Below are 20,991 nucleotides of genomic sequence, written 5' to 3' on the forward strand. Positions count from 1 at the left end.
CAGTCTTGCTCCCCCACTACTTCACTGATCTCCTCCAGACTTACACTCCCTGTCGCTCACTCAGATCCTCCTCTGCAGCTCTACTTTCTGTACCACACATCAGACTCAGTGCTATGAAGCGTCTCTCATAGAGCTCCTCAACTCTGGAATTCTCTTCCTTCTCATATTCGTCAGCTCGATTCAATAGCACATTTTACAACTGCCCTCAAAATGTATCTTTACAAACTGGCATACCAATTGTGAATTTTGCACTGTAACTTCCAATTATCTTTGTTCGTTTGTTAATTATTGCTTTTTGATTTATCATTCTCTAGTTTTAATTTTACTAATGTTTAATTTTATTGTAAGGTGACCCTGAGTGCTAAGATTATAAAACATCCATCCATCCATCCATTTTCCAACCCGCTGAATCCGAACACAGGGTCACGGGGGTCTGCTGGAGCCAATCCCAGGCAACACAGGGCACAAGGCAGGAACCAATCCCGGGCAGGGTGCCAACCCACCGCAGGACACACACAAACACAACCACACACCAAGCACACACTAGGGCCAATTTAGAATCGCCAATCCACCTAACCAGCATGTCTTTGGACTATGGGAGGAAACCGGAGCGCCCGGAGGAAACCCACGCAGGCACGGGGAGAACATGCAAACGCCACGCAGGGAGGACCCGGGAAGCGAACCCAGGTCCCCAGATCACCCAACTGCGAGGCAGCAGCGCTACCCACTGCGCCACTGTGCCGCCCTGATTATAAAACAGGATTTTCTAATATCCAGATATAACCAAAACAATTGTTCAGCCTTACCTATGAAATGTAATCCCCCAGGATTTGGTTTGGAGCGTACAGCAGTTTGTACAATCCAAAGCAGCATATGCATGAGGCAAATTTATTCATTACTTCACTCCACAGCAGTGCCACTCGCAATATGGCGGCGACGTTGATGTACAATTCTGCTGGTCATGCAGCGTCTCTTAATTCTATGTCTATGGTGTCGGCTGCGTGTGGGTGGGACCAGTTTTGAAGAGGAGCCGCAAGCAGAGTGGGGAAGGGTTCAGGAGAGTACGAATAGGAATTGAGAAATGCCGTGTCGGCTGCATGTGGACGGGACCAGTTTTGAAGTGGAAGCAGGAAGAACCAGAAGGGAAATATATATAATAGATGAATTTAACTTGAAGCTTAAAGCATTACTTTATAAGATTGGCTCATAAATACACAATTTTGTCTCAAATGTTGTAAGTCAACTTGTATAAAGATGTCAGGATAAAGAAATATTAAAATGTTTGTGTTATTTCAGATTTACAGAAGAATGACATCTTCTCTCCACCTTCATTTGGTCAGCTCTCTCTTCAATACAATGAGAAATGTATGAAGAAATCAGCAAGAGGATCAGAGAACATGACAGCCTTTTTGCAGTGCAGTTCTCTCCCTACTACTGGAGTAACACAGACAGAAGCCATCAAAACTGATCAACAGCAAGTAGAGAAAGAAATCCAAATTCATACCGGAAAAAAATGTTGTTTGGAATACGGCAAACAATTCACATTCAAAAGTGATCTTAATAAACATATGAAGATTCACACTAGAGAAAAAACATATTGTTGTAATGAATGTGGCAAGCATTTCCCAAAGGTCAAGAATCTTAACAAACACACAGAAATTCACTCTGCAGAGCAGAAACGTCAATACTGTAACGAATGTGATAAGTCGTTCTCATGGAGAAGTCATCTTTAGAGGCACAGAAGAATGTACACAGGAGTAAAACCTCATTATTGTCCAAAATGTGGTAAGTTGTTCACAAGGAGAAGTGAACTTCAGTGGCACACAAGAAGTCACACAGGAGAAAAACCTCATTTTTGTCCAGAATGTGATAAGTCATTCTCATGCAAAAGCCTTCTTCAGGGGCACAGAAGAATCCACACAGGAGAAAAACCTCATTGTTGTCCAGAATGTGGTAAGTTGTTCTCAAGCAGAAGAAATCTTCAGAACCACAGAAGAATTCACACAGGAGAAAAACCTCATTGTTGTCCAGAATGTGGTAAGTTGTTCTCAAGCGGAAGCAATCTTCAGAACCACAGAAGAATGCACACAGGAGAAAAACCTCATTGTTGTCCAGAATGTGGTAAGTTGTTCTCAAGCGGAAGCAATCTTCAGAACCACAGAAGAATCCACACAGGAGAAAAACCTCATTGTTGTCCAGAATGTGATAAGTCATTCTTAAGGAGAAGTGATCGTCAGAACCACAGAAGAATCCACACAGGAGAAAAACCTCATTGCTGTTCAGAATGTGGTAAATCATTCTTAAGGAGAAGTGAACTTCAGAGGCACAAAAAAATTCACACAGGAGAAAAACCTCATTGTTGTCCAGAATGTGGTAAGTTGTTCTCAAGCAGAAGCAATCTTCAGAACCACAGAAGAATCCACACAGGAGAAAAACCTCATTGTTGTCCAGAATGTGGTAAGTTGTTCTCAAGCAGAAGCAATCTTCAGAACCACAGAAGAATCCACACAGGAGAAAAACCTCATTGTTGTCCAGAATGTGATAAGTCATTCTTAAGGAGAAGTGATCTTCAGAACCACAGAAGAATCCACACAGGAGAAAAACCTCATTGCTGTTCAGAATGTGGTAAATCATTCTTAAGGAGAAGTGAACTTCAGAGGCACAAAAAAATTCACACAGGAGAAAAACCTCATTGTTGTCCAGAATGTGGTAAGTTGTTCTCAAGCAGAAGCAATCTTCAGAACCACAGAAGAATCCACACAGGAGAAAAACCTCATTGTTGTCCAGAATGTGGTAAGTTGTTCTCAAGCAGAAGCAATCTTCAGAACCACAGAAGAATCCACACAGGAGAAAAACCTCATTGTTGTCCAGAATGTGATAAGTCATTCTTAAGGAGAAGTGATCTTAAGAACCACAGAAGAATCCACACAGGAGAAAAACCTCATTGTTGTCCAGAATGTGATAAGTCATTCTTAAGGACAAGTGATCTTCAGAGGCACAGAAAAATCCACACAGGAGAAAAACCTCATTGCTGTTCAGAATGTAGTAAATCGTTCTCATGTATAAGCAATCCTCAGTGGCACAAACAAATTCACACAGGAGAAAAACCTCATTGTTGTCCAGAATGTGGTAAGTTGTTCTCAAGCAGAAGCAATCTTCAGAAGCACAGAAGAATCCACACAGGAGAAAAACCTCATTGCTGTTCAGAATGTGGTAAATTGTTCTCACATATAGGCAATCTTCAGTGGCACAAACAAATCCACACAGGTTAAAAACCTCATTATTGTCCAGAAAGTGCCAAACAATTTTCTGACAACTGCAGTTTTTAAAGGCACACAGAAATTGATACTGGGGAAAAACAGCAATATTGCTGTTCTCAATGTGGACAAAAAGATTTTAAAAATTAGCTCTTTTCAAGTAAACACCAAAATTCCCACTAAAGCGAAAATGCAGTTTGTATGTTCTGAATGTGGGAAATGTTATTCAAGCCAAAAAGGTCTTTTTCCACATGCCAAAATCCATACTGAAGAAATAATTCATTGCTGTTCTGAATGTGAGAAATGATTCTTAGATTTAAGCACACTTCAGTGCCACATCAGCACTCATACTGGAGATAAACCTTATTGTTGTCCTGAATGTTATAAGCAGTTCTCACAACAAAGCACCATAAAAAGTCACATCAGATGTCACACCGGAGAGAAACCTCACTATTGCTTGGAATGTGGCAAACAATTCTCACGCCTCAATTCTCTTTATAATCATAACAGAAGTCATACTGAAGAGTAGCGTAAGAGTTGTACTGAATGTGGAATGCGATTCTCATATAACAGTTCTCTTCACAAACATAAAATAATTACTTATAATAAGAAACAAAACTGTTCTGACTGTGGGAAGCTATTCTCAGACAGCATGACTCCTAAAGATCACATGAGAATTCACTCTGGAGAGAAACCTTATTGCTGTCCAGAGTGTGGCAAACGATTCTCACGTCCAAGTGCACTTAGGTGACACAGAAGGATTCACATTTAAGAGAAGCAATACACCTGTTCTGAATGTGGTAAAGGGTAGTCTTCCAGAAAGAGTTTTCAGAGAAAAACGTAAAGTCATTTTGGATTAAAGCCTGTCTCAGAAATAACAAATGATCTTTCCATTGGATCCTCAGGCAAAAGAAAAGAAGAAAAATATTCTGAATGAGGCAAATGACTTCAGTTGAAAGTAGTTAATAAGTACATAAGAATAGTGGAGAAAACAAAAAAAGTGGCAAATATATCCTAGATGTAAGGCAACTTCAGAGCCACATATGAATTCACACTGGAATACAACACATATTTCACAAACAGCAAAAATCTTCTTCAACAACTTAAAGGTGCAAGAAAAAACCTCATTGTTGTCCTAAATGTGGTTAATGCTTTTCAGACAGCCATGGCCTTCATTGTCATAAATGACTGGCTTACTTTTGGTAAGCCTCTTAGCTGTTCTGAAGGTTGAAAGTTGTCTTCCTGTATAAGCTGTCATCATCAACACCTAAGATTTCATGAAGGACTCAGAAACTGTACTGCCAGGACATCAGCCATACAGGGACTGATCATCTCTGCACCAGTGCTGTGACATAAGATAGTGAACAATACAAACACCAGACAACAGAATGAGGTAGCAACAGTACTGTGTGGTGATAACAACTTCAACCACAGAACACAACTGAAAAAGTTCAATGTAATAATATAAAATGGAGAAATCAAATCAAATCCACAGTGTAGTGCCAACTACCAGGAGGTGCCACTGACAACGAGGGGAATATTTTTGTTTCAGAGCTTTGAAGATGGGGCCTTATCTGAGTAGCAATGAACTTGTACCATCTCTGGGATGTCATCTGATGGCTGACGCCTGGGCTGAGTGCAGACAGCCGTTCTCAACTCTGATAATAAAGAAGTAATTAAGTGATGTCAGCTGACAGCCAATGCTGTCCAATCAGATACTGGGGAGGGACAGTCGAGGAGGACAGGAGACTAAAAAGAGAGCCATCACATGACAGACCAATGTAGAGGGGCTTTATAAGACTTTCACACTAATTTAGGTTATCATTTATAAATGATAAGAGTCTTTACAAACCAAACACACTCATCAGCTGTGTGTCAAGTGTGAGTCCAAAAGTGGGAATTTAAGAAGATCTAAATACAAATAAAATGAAACATTCAGGGTTCAAAAAGAAATGTTTAAGACCTGAAGAGGGCATCACAACAGCATGCTAGGGTTAGCACGGGGGACCACAGTTGTGAAGAATATTAATTAATGTATACAAGGAATATTATTTAAAATAATAATTTATTGGAAAACGGACACCATAATATATTCAGAAACACATTTAAAATGAACTGAACGGATTTTATTGTCTGACATATAAGAGAAAAAGGGAAGACAAAGCAGAAACACACAGAGATCTCTGCTGACCCAGCTGTTAATTTGATAAATTAACCTAAAAATATAACGTATGTCACTTTGCTCCATGTCAGTATATCCTGGGGTGGTGTGTGAAGGACGCTCTATTCTCTGAATGTGTTGGTTCAGGTTTCAGTTTGAGTTCAGCACCTTCTTCATATCGATACCCAAGACAACGTTTCTTCATGTCGAGACTACAAGCTGGAGGCCACAGGAGCTCAATAAACTCCAATAGCAGGATGGATGATTAGAAAGCTCTGCTTTGAGAGAGTGTCAGCTACACAAAGCTTCAGCTTCATTTACTTGACAGAAAACTCCAAAAAGCAGAAGTGGCCCCTTCTGTACCCCCACCACTGAAGGTCAAATCTGACCCCTCACTACTCGGCGTTGGTTCACTCTGCTTGGACTTTCTGTATTTTGTAAGTTTATTTTTTATTTTCTGGCCACACTCTTCTTGCATTTCATGTCATTGATGTTCTCAAATGTGTGAGTGTAGCTTGACTCTTACAAGGACTTATCTAAAAAGGGTACATTGGCCATGAAATGCAAGAAGGCAGAAAAATATAAAAAGTGTAAACCACAAAATGAAGAGGTGACATCGATGAAATACACTCAGTGGCAGAGGTGACAAGGACAAAATCAGAAAGGACAGCACAGAAAAGGCAGGTACCAACTGAAAACAAAAGAAGAAAGCTGATTGGTGGAAAGAACTGTCAGTCACTCCTGAGTGGACTGTTGAGGACAGCCGTGACATGCAGACTTCAGAGTTCATGTGTTTTTGATTTCAAATATGTGACCATGCACTGAATAAGTCTGTTATTTATCAGTTAGCATGTTCTGAGACTGTAATGTCATCACAAAGATCACACAAACACGTAATGTGACATTTGTGATCAATCACTTTTGTTGATTTTTATGGCACCATTCATCAGCCCTGTATAGAGTGCCACTTCCAGATCAGCAACCCCACTGCACCCCGTAGCACATTTGGAGTTTGGGACTGGAGCACAAAGTGGATGGCACTCTGAGAAGGACAGACTTGTAAGACGTGAACAAAGCCAGCTGCCCTCCCTGGTCTGTCTTCATTCAGAAGGACTCACCTGAGTGGTGGGATTGTTCTGCGGCGCTCATGTTAGCCGACATTTCATCAGCTTGCTTTCTGCGTTTCATCTGATAACCAGCAGAGTTAATCAAAGATGAGCCAGGCCTGTTACAATGTGAACGTTCTTGACATTTTGGTTTGCTTTAAATGTTTTTTCTGCTTCTTTACTTTGAGTTCTTGGAGGCCTTGTACATTAGAGATTATTAATACATGAGCATTTGGTGTTAATAATGAATTGACAATTAATAAACTGTTTTTATTACTAAATTGTAAGTGTGGCCTGTTGCCATTTTGTATCTTTATCCTTCTTGACTGTGTTCCTAGGACGTGTTGCACTGTTGTCTCCCTAGAATTAAGTGCCACATCACCGACGCTCGGCCTCACACCCTTCATCACACGTGAGACAGAATCCAAGATTGCAGATCCAACTGTTAATCCCATTCCCTGCTTTGCCAGTCCCTTGGCTGTGTGTGTATCGAGGTGTATGGCTGAAGCAAACCTCTCCTCAAGGAGTCTACAGCAGCGGTCAGATGAAGAACTTGACACTTTGGGTTTAGACATAAAACTGAGAATACCTCACGCTGGATATGCTGTAGACGAGTGAAAGGGAGTCCGGTGGGATAGACTGAGGTAATAAGGTAAGTACAGTTAGACACTTGCATCGTCATTTTATCTTTTAATATTTATTTATTTTTTATTTTTTGCCTTTGTTAAACAAGGTACAATATTGTGCTGTTTGTGTAGATAGATGGCTTCTCCTGAACGGTAACTCTTCATTACACACACACACGCCTGCTTACCATCACCGTTATCAAGAACACACGAGGCACATGAAGACTTGACTGTTTCCTTGTTTAATTTACATCAGGGGTGTCTGACTTCGATCCTGGAGGGCTGCAGGTTTTCATTCTAACCATTTTCTTAATTAATGACCCATTTTTGCTGCTAATTAACTTTTTTCCCCTTCATTTTAATTGACTTGCTATTTAAGACTCAGAACCCTTATCTGTTTCTTTTATTCCTTAATTTGCAACCAAACAGTAATGAAATACAAAATGACCCAACACATGACCAGATAACCTTTGCTGTCATACAGTATCAGAAAATAAAGAAAGCTGAAGGTCTCGGTGACGCTGATCTGCTTTCTGCTGTGGTCAAACGAGAGCACAGCCATGGAATTAAATAACGAGTTCAATTAACAACAACAACAATCGGCTTCTAATTAAGAAACTGGTTAGAGTGAAACTGGTGGGAGTTTGATACCCCAACTGGTCATGTTGATACTCCCTGGCTGGTCAATCATTGGTTCACTTTACACCTCATTTTTATTTGGCTGCCATTTAATTAAAAACGGATGCAATTCAGAGGATTCTTTAATTAACAATGAGAAGGGAAGGGAAGGGAAAAGAAGTCAATTAACATCAGAAATTGGTTACTGATTATGAAAGTGTCAGGAAGGAAAACCTGCAGCCACTGCGGCCCTCTGGGGTCAGAGTTGGACACCCTGATTTAGATCAGGAATCAGCAAGAGTGAAAGGGAAGGTCTACAGGATGGTAGTGAGACCAGCTATGTTATATGGGGAGGAGACGGTGGCACTGACCAGAAAGCAGGAGACAGAGCTGGAGGTGGCAGAGTTAAAGATGTTAAGATTTGTATTGGGTGTGACGAGGATGAACAGGATTAAAAATGAGGACATTAGAGGGTCAGCTCATGTGGGATGTTTGGGACACAAAGGCAGAGGGGTGAGATTGTGCTGGTTTGGACATGTGCTGAGGAGAGATGCAGAGTATACTGGGAGAAGGGTGCTAAAGATAGAACTGCAGGTAAGAGGAGAAGAGGAAGGCCTAAGAGAAGGTTTATGGATGTGGTGAGAGAGGACATGCAGGTGATGGGTGTGACAGAGCAAGATGACGAGGACAGGAAGATATGGAAGAAGCTGATCTGCTGTGGTAACCACTAACGGGAGCAGCTGAAAGTAGAAGACCAAGAAGACGTCTACCTTGCATGGCAAGGTTGAGGTATTACATTAAATTCACACAAAAATGAGGCGTGTGTGTGACTGGGTCAGGGTGTGGGTGCTTGATAACGTGGACCTCGTCTATTGCACCTACTTTATCAACTTTGAACCCTAATAGTATAATTTAATCTTATCTAACTGTATATTTACTTGAAATCGATCTCCAGCTTGTCAGACAAGGTGAAGTTTCAGTCCATTACTGCTTGAATGAATAAGAAGCCTTTCAAACTGCCACTTCTGATTTTCCTCTGTCACTGGAGGGAGATCCAAACCTTCACTGAGAATTCATTTTTTTGAGAATATCAGAATTTCCAGAATAGCAGAATTGACAAATCTGGAAACAACAAGAAGAAGGTGATGAAGTTTAATGTCTAATGTGACGTCAAGTGACTCAGTAGAACACCAAACTCTCATCAGTATGACCCATGACTCCTCGGTGGATTGATTCAGAAATGAAGGACCCCTTGAGTGACCAATGGGGGGAGGACGCTCTACAGTAGTCCCATCTGTCACTCACTCTTACACATAGTCACTATTCCAGAGCTCCTGATACTTAGTCTATATAGTGCCTTTCAGCAGTGCTGCTCCAGTAGAATTTTAAACAGTTGACTTTCAATGACACTCAGGGTCTTGCGGTTGTGAATCAACATGGAGACCCTTCTGGTCAGACAAGTATCTGTAGGTCTGAGGTGCACCCTGTGGAAGAAATCATCTTATTAATTAAAAAAGGAAACTTTTCATCTACTAGGACAAGTGTGATAAAACCCCTTTGAGTCAGTAATCAGGCAGGAGGAAAGTCGTCCATTGCATCTTTAATTTACTCCTCAGAAAATACCGAAGACGAAGCATTCATCACAGTAGTCTGTTAGAGAATGGTCAAAAAGAAGGGGCAGAGGACCATTTTATAAACGACTGAATTTGCATAATAGTGCTGAATTAATGCCTGAATATCATTCTCTGATTATTTAAAAGACATAATGTACTTAGCGTAGAGCACAACCAGCCTAAGATAAAAGTCTTTCTCCATAATGTCCTTGTCCTTCAATCTCACTTGAATTCAGCACAAATCCTGTTATGAAAACTGCATATGTGCCAACTGGCAAGACTTACTATGGACATGAAAGAACATCAGAGAGTTCCAGTTCCCTACTCAGCATCCCCCTGAAACATTCTGCTTGTTTTCTTGATTATTTCAGCCACCTCTTTATGACATTTCTAAATCAAACGCTTATATATTTCACTGTGCACTGCAAACCAAAACACTTAACTGCTGCAACATCCACATTACTCTCTGACACCCCGCCCCTCACAGCTGATTGGCTCCTCAAATCCAATAACAATGGGGGCCCTGACAGCCGCTCTCACCCTGCATTAGTCATAGATGTGCTGCCCCCCCAAATTTTGTGAAATCCATTTTGACCCCAAACTACAAACACAAAAATGACCTGCGCTTGTGGGGATATCAAGTGACCAGTGGAGGGTACTGGTCAGTGGTCACATGGTGTCAGATGGCTGATTGTTATACTGGAGTGAAGACCAAACCAAACCCTGGATAGAGGGGCTCAGTAAAGGAGGTGTTGAATCTGTGCAGGAGGGTCATTGTGTGTGAGACGCTATAAAATGACAGAGAGACAGCAGGTCAGTCCAGATACACACCTATTCTGGGGCTGTAGGGGGTGCTGATTACAGTCTGCTTGTCATTGTATCCAATGAGGGACTCCCCGACATCTTCACCTGCTCAGTCCTTTATATGCAACTCCAATCCTCATGAGTCGTCCACTGCACTCCACCTGCCAGTAATAGCGAGTCCCAGTCAGAGCCTCTCTGCAAAGAACATGAGACCACCAGTCAAATCTGTCAGGATGATCAGGATATTCAGTCTCAGTCCCCTCACATGTCACCTTCTTGTTCCCTTCAGACAGACGGAGGTCTCTGTGTTGAAAAGGCAATATATTATTTATGTGTTGTATGCCTTCAATTAGTTGTCTTCCACCTTGATTTATTAGCTATTGTGATTGGCTTGTGCTGAGTTGGAACTTGGCCAATCACAGGGCTTCACTTTGAACATTATAGATTTGTTTGGTGGCGTCTGAGCAGTAGAGTGGGAGCTTCGTTTAAATGTGAAAGTTTGCGTAATTAATTATTAAACCCTATCTTCACATTTGCATAAGTTTGGATGAAATTAATAAATAGAATTTGGACATCTTCATCCATCCCTGACCGGATGTGTGCAGTTTTTGTAATTTAACCTGAACCAACATAATTCTTCACTACACAACTTATTTACCCCTCATTGAAAAGATGATTTCATAAGGAAAGGATGTTGCTGACAAAGTCAGGTGCTTTTTCGAAAGTTTGGCTCCAGATGTGCTTATCCAGCTGCTCATTCTTGTCAGTACTTGAATGATTTTTATTTTCACCTCTGGATGAATTCGCAAAGTTTCTTTTCAACATTCTTGTCACATTAACGCAGAAATCCCGAGGCTTTCCCCAAATTGCAGAAGACGCTGTTGATTGCACTGATTCTGTTTTAATGACAGTTGTGATTAGTTATACAGAGCTCGTTTTTACTTACATTGCTTTTTGGAAATCAGTAATACAAATCAGCTACAGATCTGGGAATCACTGAATAGTAAAAACGATTAATGAGGAGTGTCGTGCGCAGATACAAGTCGGCTTTAGTGAAGCGTTTCTTAGCCTCTCTGATATGATCGACATGGGGTAGAAGAGACGCTGGATTGTTATAATACGTGCTCTCTTACGCAAAATAAGCTTATTAATTTGTTACGGATTCTAGGTGGACAAGACTACACAACAAGGAACGAGGTTACCCATGTGAATCGTTCATAATGTCTGCTAAACGTATTTGTTAACTTACAGACAGGTACTGCATAGCTCTTTTAAAAAGTCCTTTTTAAACTTTGGGCAGGGACCATACGCGAGCCCCAACTAGGATTTAAACTCGAGTCAGCACACCTTACAGATGCAGCAGGGCCAACTGATTTTACGCTTTGAGTCAAAGCCGTTCAGCGGATGAGGGGGCTGACCAAATCGGCAGCTGACTGCGCAGATATCAATGACGTCATGACGCTAGCGTGCCTCAAAATCACGTGACAGGAGCATTGCAAACAAGCATCCTAGCGGCGTATTGAGAGCTCGACACGTTAGTATCGAGCAGCACATACCTAGTTTTCTCTTATGAGACCCTCGTATTCAGACTTCTTCACGGGTACATTATCAAGCAAAGGTACGGTAGGTGCGACAAAGTCGAACGTGGGGATCGCGTACGGGTGGGAATGCCAGCAGTGAGGAAGACCGCGACAAGCTGAGCGGCTTTAGATTTGAGGAGGTGCCTGACGCCGCGTGGTTCGCTTTTAAGTGTTTGGGATTGAGCTCTACATGCAGGAGGCGGCACAGCAAATCGCACCTTCACGAGTTTATTGTGGATGACGGGGGTCGCGCACTTTTTTGCTGCTGATACGTTAGTTTATTTTTCGGTCGGTGTCCCGTGAAATGTAATGCTACATCTGACTTGGCGGAGGCGCGTTAAGTTGGGAACGCTCTGCTCTTTTCTCGCTCTTGCACTTTTCCGTGCCGCTTCTCCCTTTGATTTCGCGCATGCTCCGAACTGTGTTGTCCGCCATGCACGCGCATTTTCAGCCGCTCGCTCCCGCACGGCCCCGTCGTTCTATGTGTTTTTTTCCTCTTTCTTCTAAAGCCGTCAGCGGCAAACTTTGTTAAAGTGGCGTCGCACGATGTAACTTTACAGGGCGCGTTCAGGTTTCATTTCCACCAGTTTGTCTCATACTGAGACCTGTTAGAAATAATTTTAAATGATTGAATTCTTTGGTATTTTCTTATCAGTAAAGATGCTCGTGCAGTTTCACTGTAACAGGGAGACTTTGATTTGTTTAATGGGAAATAAAAATACAAACATTACACAAGCTAGTGCTTCTGGAGGGATACAGTAAAATCTACAGCTGGCATGACATTACGAATACATTTTTGTGATATTTGAAACGCTACTGTTTTATTTAATGTCTTTTATCCTTTACAACTACTTTCAGTATTTCTGTGTACTTTTATACTTTTGTTTACTAGAGATGGCCATGTTAAATGAAGAACAGGACTCAAATCAGGGTACTGGTGAAACCATCAGGGCTGTTTGCATCCAACCATATGAAGCCGTGAAAGCTGCAGAGCTCAGCAGACCCGGGACTCGACTATTATGGGCTGGAGCTCAACTGTCTGTCCTCATTGTTTAAAGTGTCCGTGCCACCTCAAACCAAGGTGGTGAGCAGATTCTGATGCCCATGTTGGTGAATCCCTGTTGAGCCCACTCCTATCTGGTCTCTCGGACCCTCGTGCCACTAGGTGGTCTTTATGTACGATTCCTGCTTAAGTCTCTTTTTAGTTTTATTTTTTAAAATTTTTATTGATTTTATTGAAATCACACAGCATTCCATACAAATAGATTACTTTTACAAGAGTAGGATTGAAAACAAATCAACCCCCACCCCTGAGAAAGAGAGCATAGGCAGCAGAATAAAACTTAAAACTAGTAAAAATAAGCAAATAGATAAATTAATAAGTGAATATAGATAAATGGAGAAGAAACAAAAGAGAATAGGGTAAACAATCTGCCTCCTCAGTGCTTTTAAAAGCTTATTCTAAAATGTTATTGATCAGATCCTGCTGGGTTTTGAAAAATGTCTGCACAGATCCTCTAAATGAGAATTCAGGGCCTGCTGCTTTCCCACTCTGAAGTGACTTTATAGCATCTCGTAATTTTGATAGCACCAGATGTTTGTCCAATTCCTCTTCACTAAGAGTATCTATTTGTGGTATCTGTAATGTATCCAGAAATGCATTAGATTGTGTCTTGTCTTCTTTAAACTCCGTAGAATATAAGGATTTATAGTAGTCTCTAAGTGTCTGCGTTATATTTTTATGGTCAGTGATTTCGTCTCCATTTGTGTTGGTGATTGCTGGGATTGCATTGTGAACTTCTTGCTTGTGGATTTATTGAGCTAAGAGCTTATTAGCTTTCTCTCCGTGTTCATAGTAATGATGTCTTGATTTATAAATTAGTTTATTAGTTTCTTTAGTTGTTAAGATGTTGTTCTGAATGCAGAGCCTCATTTGGACACCTGGCATGTTCTTGGTCTATTGTAGTAATTTTGTTTGTTAGCTCTGATACTTTCTTGGTTTCCAATTTATTTCTGTGGGAAAGATACGAGTAATCTGTCCTCTTATGAAGGCCTTCAGTGTTTCCCAGAGTGTTCATGCAGAGACCTCTGAGGATATATTTGTCTCTAGAAATGAAACTGATTTGTTTTGATATAAATTCTGTAAAGTTCTCGTCTGCTGATATAAGTGGGTTAAGATGCCATCTGCGAGATGAGTATGCTGGGCATAGTAATTTTATCTCCAGGATCAGAGGTGCGTGGTCGGAAATAACAATGGCGTCGTACTTGCAAGATTTAATCGTAGGCAAGAAATTATTATCCACAAAAAAATAATCAGTTCTTGAGTAGCAATGATGCACTGGTGAGTAGGAATATGTTCTTGAATTTGGGTTTAGAAATCACCAGGGGTCTGATAAGTTGTGGTCAGTTACAAACTGTGTGATTGTCTTTGCAGTGTTAGATGTCATCACCCCTGTGACAGGGAGATCTATCTAGGTCTGGATTTAAAACACAATTAAAATCCCCAGCCATTATATTTTTGAGTGTTCACATTCTGAATGGATGCAAATACATTTTTAATGAATTCCCTATCATGGACATTGGATGCATAAACATTTATCAAAATAATTGTACTGTTAAATAAGTTGCCCATGACCATCACATATCTCCCTTCAGGATCAGATACATCTGATGCTACAAATGAGACTGTTCTATGGATAAGAATTCCCACACCTCTAGTTTTCTTTGTAAAGCTGGAATGGAACATTTTGCCAGTCCAGTCCTATTGCAGCCGGAACTGATCCTTGATTAGTGAGTGGGTCTCCTGTAAAATACTATTTTAGCATTTAGACCTGTTAGATGAGAGAATACTTTCTTTCTTTTAAATTCGTGATTCAGGCCTTTAACATTCCAGCTCACAAAATTAACTGTCCCATCATGGAGACATTGATTCTGAATTTTTGATGTCATTTTGTAGTCTTAACCAAAAGTGAGACAGCTTTAACCTTAATTTCAAATTTTCCCAGGTGTTATTGCCATGCAGTCTGTTGCTACGTTGGTAATTATAATTTTAAGGATTAAAAGAAAGCTTGCTCTTTTTCTCCCCCTTCCTGGTCCCCCCCACCCCGCTTTGCCTCCCCACGTGAGGCTGGACCCCACTTCACAAAGTCCCAGTCCTCTGACATACTTATAACCAGAACACGTCCAAAACAAAACAAGCCCCCCAGCAGTGGTGTATGTGAAATAAAATAGAGATATCTATTGCCAATACAGTCTAAATACTATAAGCATAACCAAAAAAAAAAGAAAATCTTCAAAATTCTTGAAATATTAAGATAATAAACAAAGGGTATGGTGTTAAACAGTCTCCTTTAGAATAGTAAAAAATGGGTTAGTAATTTAATTTCTTCCACACATACATACATAAAAGTGTAAAACTGTAATTAAAATAAAAACAGATGGTGATCGAGAAGGGAACAGGGTGTATAATTACGGTACCAGTGTCATTGCAAGTGGATCAGACAGCCGGTGATGTCTTCTTTATGATGCCATGACAGGGTGCGACTCCCGGTCTTATTTCAGGAAAGTGTCGGGATCAGCATTCTTAACTCTTTATCTGCTTCCTCTCTACTGGTAAACACGTAACGTTTGCCTTGAATCTCCACTTTCAGTTTGGCAGGATACAAGAGGCTGTATCTGATATTGGCTTTTCGTAAGTGCTGTTTAATATTATAGAAAGAAGCACACTTAGTAGCTGTTGAGGGTGAGAAGTCAGGGAAAATACAAATTAGGTTATTTTTAAACATAATCTCTTGTTTCTGTCTGAGAAGTGACATTACATTTAATTTAGATTTATTGTGCGCTTCGAGAAGTTACAAAGTCCTATGCTTAGAGTTGTTCGATCCACATATGTGATAAGATGCAGCTATCTTGGTGTCTGATTTAAAGTCCTCTCCAATTATTTTGGAGAATAGTTCAGCTATGAATTTCACTTGGTTTGGATTTTCACAATTCTCAAGTAGACCTTCGATTCTAATATTATTCCTTCTGCGTCCATCTTCCAGAGCAGCAAGTCTGTCTGAGTTTTTTGCATTCGGAATTCACAGCTGTTGCTTTTCCATCAGATAGATAGATAGATACTTTATTAATCCCAAGGGGAAATTCACATCGGCAGTGGATGGTAGATTTTCGGCTGTTTCAATTCGAGTCGTGAATGTCTGCTTAACATCCTCCAGCTGATCGGCAAATGTGCTCAGTTTAGACGCATTTTTCTGAATGTGCTCCCCAGTTTTTTCCAGCATACATTTAAAGGCCACCTCAAAGCGATTATATACGCATTTCTCCGAGTCTTTATTATCCCGCCGCATCTTCTCGCTTGTCTTCCAGTTTGTCTTCAGCATACTATTTATTTCTTTCTTTATATCATTCTTTATCTCTTGCTTGAGCTCAGCGATCATCACCTTCAGTTTGGACAGATCATTTCAGCTTTCATGCACCATAGGTGAAGTGGCGGGCTCTATTACAGCCGATGTTCCTGGCTCGTGAGGAGTAGATGAAAGCGCGGACTGCAAGGCCTTTTCCAGTTTCAAGTGATCTTCTCCAGTAGGCGAGCTATCATGACCTGCATCACTTGAACTTGAACTTGCCTGTCTAGGCTTAGATGTAACTTAGTTTCTTTTCCATTTTTTTCTGACCCCCTTAGTTGCCAACCATGTTTATATATGCTTGCATACACTGTAATAGAACCCTCGGGTTGGATAAACACAGGATACCTCGGGAAAATAAGAAATAATAACACCACTGCTAAAAGAGCTCAGCTTCAGACATCCATCTCCCGCAACGGACGTGACCAGCTCTGAAGTCTCATTTTAAAGGGCATATCCATCTTGTGGTTTTCCACCTCCTCAGATGCTCCATTTCTTTCCCAGCTGCTTATCTCTTCCTGCTTTGCTGAGTCAGCTGATATCTCCGTGATTTCCACACACAAGTCCCATAGTTGCAGTTCATTAGTTTCTGATTCAACTTTCAGATTATCCACACTTGATTTGTTAACAGACCCTTCTGTGTCAGCAATGCTGTCAGGATCAGTAAACTCTAAATTATACCAATTTCTGCCTTGCCAGCCCAATCTAATACTTATCTGTATAACACCATCTCCGTCCACATATCTCACAGTTTGCCCCTTTTATAGACAAACACAATGACTCCGTCTTAACCTGTGAGTTTACTCAACTTCAACATCTTCTACTTGGACTGAAGAGTTTAGAGTCTCCTTCTCATCTCCAGTGTCTTCATTATCTGATGTAGTGTTAGATAAATCTCTTCATCTCTCTCACTGCTGGTGGTATGTCGATTGTCACCTTTACCATTGACTTTACGTAGCCTAGAATGGTGGGTCCTTCCAAGAGCACCACCACGTCTGACACATTTCACAACTCCATCCTGTCCAATGACATCTGCAGGTCCCTTCCATTCTGCACAGTCCACTCTTTTGTTGTCCACTTTGTCTCAGATTTATCATTTTCAGAATTAACCTTGTCTCTGGAGTGCTCTCCGTATTCGGTCTGAACACTCGTCTTCAGTAAATGCTCTTCTTAGAGTGTGCAGCGCTGGAATATGTGCTCCACTGACACACTCCTAGTGGTGTCTTCTAGGGTGGGTGGTCTGTCCATGAGAACACAAGGAAGATTTGGATTTCGGCCTGATCCGGCTGATATGAGCTGTACCCATAAACATTGTGCATGGTATTCTTTACCATTAGTGCCCAATGGCACTAATCTAGCACTAACCAGTCACATCCAGTATTCTTTATCACTATCTGTATAATTTCTGTGAGTGTCTGATTGTGTCTCTCAGGTAGTCCATTACCCCAGGGACTGTATGCAGCGGTGGTCTTTGTTTCAATGTTAAAATTCTCTGCCATCTCTCTGATTCCCCACCATTATCACTAAGTAGTTTCTGAGGAGCTCCATGTACTCTTATCTGAGAACGAACGAACGAACGAATGAATGGTTTCACAATTTCTGATGGTCTCTTTGTCTTCACAACACTTCCTGCACTGAAACGTGTGAATGTGTCAATGATGTGAAGACCGCATACTCCTGTTTGACGTTCGTGTCAGTCTGTAGCCACAGTTTCATTGTATTCATAGGCTAGCGGCAAACCAACAGCTGCTCTGAGTTTGAGTTTGCCGTATTTCAGACGAGTCTCGCAATTCTCAACAATTTATTTAAGTAAGGAAGCCCACTCTGCCTCTTTGTATCCTGTGCAATGGAGCACTTTGTGTAATCGGTCCAGTGAAGGAGGTCCACATTGGAGGTGAAGGTTTAACAAAGCCTTTTGCTTCTCTCCTGTACTCCTGTCTTCTGAGACTCTTAGAATCTCACGTTCACAATGCTCATCGTTTTTATTTCTTTATCTGAGATGTTCACACAGTAAAGAGCAGAGCTGGTTAATTCGAGAGTCACTGGCTGATTAAACATCACTGCTTTGTCATTTTCATTATCTAAACGTGTCCCTGCCCTTTTTAGGGATGTTATACTTAACAACATTGACATTTCAGCTGGCACCACTTCTGTTTTTGTCTCTCATCGTGTCTCTCCAGTCTTTGCAGGAATTTTCACTCGTTTGGTGAAATGCACAACTTTTCTACCTTCAAATATGAAAGCTCTGCTGCTTGAAATGTTTGAGTTCCTCAGCTGTTTGACTTCAGTCTGGTCAGGCGGACTAATGTCGTTGTCTAAGCATTTCTCTCATAGAATGTGAGTGTGCCAGTAGAATCAATTACCGCTAATCATAAAGATTCAACCAAAACACTAAATGTGTCTGATTTTGATTCCTTTGTAATTGACGTGATGTTTCATTCTTTACAGTCCTCTATTTTCCAGTCTCCTCTGTTATTATCACCTGCTCATTTATTTTTGTGCAGTCTTTAGCCCAGTGCTCCGACGATAATGCATTTTGATCTCCTACCATATTTGTCTAAGAGATTATTGCCTGGCAATGGCGACTTCTTCTGACTAAGTTGCGAATGCCTCCTGTTCTGTTGTCTGTGACTGGTGAAATACGCAGTTTCATGTGTGACAGTAATGTCCATTGTTACCAGACTTCACTTTACTACAAAAATTCTCATTGCGCCAATTCCATTGAAGCAAAAGTAAGTGCCATCCCTGCTGTTAATGGCAGCTGCCTTTGGTTTGTATCTAAACACGCCGTGTCCAGCAGCTTAAAAGCTCACACAGCATCAGGACAGCCATGTTATATCTACACATGCAGGTCACTCCATGTCACATCATCACACATATGGACCTCATCGTCACAGATTTTAATGAGACTTGGCCTGCTGATTTAGTCACCTGAGTGACCCATGAAACTGAAATTGCACGTGTCTTGGATCAACAATAATAAGGAGATTTAAGATCACAAAGTTTGAACACTGTGCTGGATTAGGACTTTGACTGGCTATTTCTACCTAAATAGAAGTTAATCAGAAATGCTTCTCATGTTGTTTTAAAGCTCTTTTCCATCTCTATTGTTTGTGAAAATACTATGCTATCCTCAAAATAACATAATGATCATGTTATGAGTGATTATAATATTCAATTTGAATAGTAAAAAAAAATATTTTAAAATTGGCCAATTGTTTACTAAAGCTACCTTATGATGTCATAAAGATCTTCAGAAAATTTGGTTTCATTAAAATCTGTGATGATGAGGTCCAAAAGTGTGATGATTTGACGTTGAATTACCCATCAGGAGTATCTCTGCTCCAAATTGATTATATAAGCCACCATAGAAACTACACTCACCCTTTTAACTCTGTAATATCTGAATATGCCTCATAGATACGATCCTTTTTCTCCTTTAAACACAACATCAAGCCTTTCTATCAGAATAGTCACACCTTCATCTTTGTTCAGGTCTTCTGCTCAAATTGACATCTCAATGCTGTCCCTGTAAGCGACAGTCCAACCCCAAGTGCGTGTGTTTTATTTCTAAGCTCAGTAACCCATGTCCATATTAAATCTTCATTTTTCCAGCTCTTGTATGCCTTTCTCTTGTGAAATGCAGTCAGGATTTTATAATTATCAGCCATCCTCTACTATGAATGTTAAACTTAATAACAACACAACACCTTTGATGTTAGCCACACACTTTTTATTCTTCTCTCCCATAAAACACACCCGTCACGAGTAACCTCCTACAAACCCACTCTCCTCAAACCCCGAATGTCCTTCTCCCAGTCGGGATGCAGTCCCGTAATTCCACAAATAGGAGCACATATATAAGATATGGAATATAACAACTTAACAGAATGAAGCTCCCGATGCTCAGTTCAAGTCCAGCGAGGATATCCAACAAAGCCCTAAATATGACGTTTTAACAGACCTGCCATTGCTGTGTCCATACATGATGGTGCCATGTTGATAAAGTGTTGTCATATCAACATGGTGGGACTGAAATGTATGCAAATCCCCTTTAGTGAAGGTCTGCAGTGCACTTTGATCACATCTGAATTGATAGATTTGTAATTTTAAACTGTGAGGCAGAGGAGGAAATCAAGAAAAATGTGACTTTGAACCAAACCTTATGAAGGGCACTGTAACCCTGAAGTGTGTTCATTATTTTTACTGACTTTAATTCTACTTCTTTTATTTACATAGGGCTTTCCCATTTCACATGGTCATACACTGAAGGGTCTAATGGCCTACAGCTCAGGGCTGTCTATGTGAGAAGTGAATCTGAGAAGAGAAGGGCAGACACTTAAAGAGAGAGAAGAGTTTCCCACAGAGCATGGCCTCTGCCAAAGAAGATGGCGTGGATGAAAGAACAGTGGACATTAAAGAAGAGGACTGTGAGCGGCTCATGCTAGAGGATTTGTGTGTGAAGCTGGAGGATCACGAAGAAAGAATTTCAGTTTTTAAAGAGGAGGAGTGCAAGGGGGTGACTGCTGCCATTAAAGATGAGGATTTGAATGATTTATCCGTTGGTCTTGAACTTCAAAAGCATGAAACTGCGGATATTTTCAAGCAAGATGTCTGTGAAGAATCTCCATCCAGTTTACAGCCCTGGTCCAGTAATAAGGGACGACTGGCTACGCAGGAGAATTCTGCAGAGCTGAAATCAGAGTTATCGGACTCTGAAGAGAAAATCACTGAAGGAAATGGGAGAGAAGGAGAAGAGTCACCTGGGAGTGTTGGAATAAGTGAGTAATGTGATGAAATATAAAAGAAAGAGAGCATTTATA

The 20,991-nt window shown here is 40.9% G+C and overlaps 2 protein-coding genes and 1 pseudogene across 14 annotated transcripts in view; all 3 read left to right on the plus strand.

The window, feature by feature from the left end:
- Positions 1–20,991, plus strand: part of LOC114652414 (tripartite motif-containing protein 16-like) — a 1,097,043-nt gene that overhangs the window by 937,466 nt on the left and 138,586 nt on the right. The window lies entirely within an intron of this gene.
- LOC114643026 (tripartite motif-containing protein 16-like) overlaps positions 1–20,991 on the plus strand; it is a 1,170,030-nt gene that overhangs the window by 737,591 nt on the left and 411,448 nt on the right. The window lies entirely within an intron of this gene.
- Positions 1,398–3,333, plus strand: LOC114643092 (gastrula zinc finger protein XlCGF26.1-like; annotated as a pseudogene).

The sequence above is a fragment of the Erpetoichthys calabaricus genome, chromosome 5 (genome assembly GCF_900747795.2).
Source record: "Erpetoichthys calabaricus chromosome 5, fErpCal1.3, whole genome shotgun sequence".
Taxonomy (NCBI): Eukaryota; Metazoa; Chordata; class Cladistia; order Polypteriformes; family Polypteridae; genus Erpetoichthys; species Erpetoichthys calabaricus.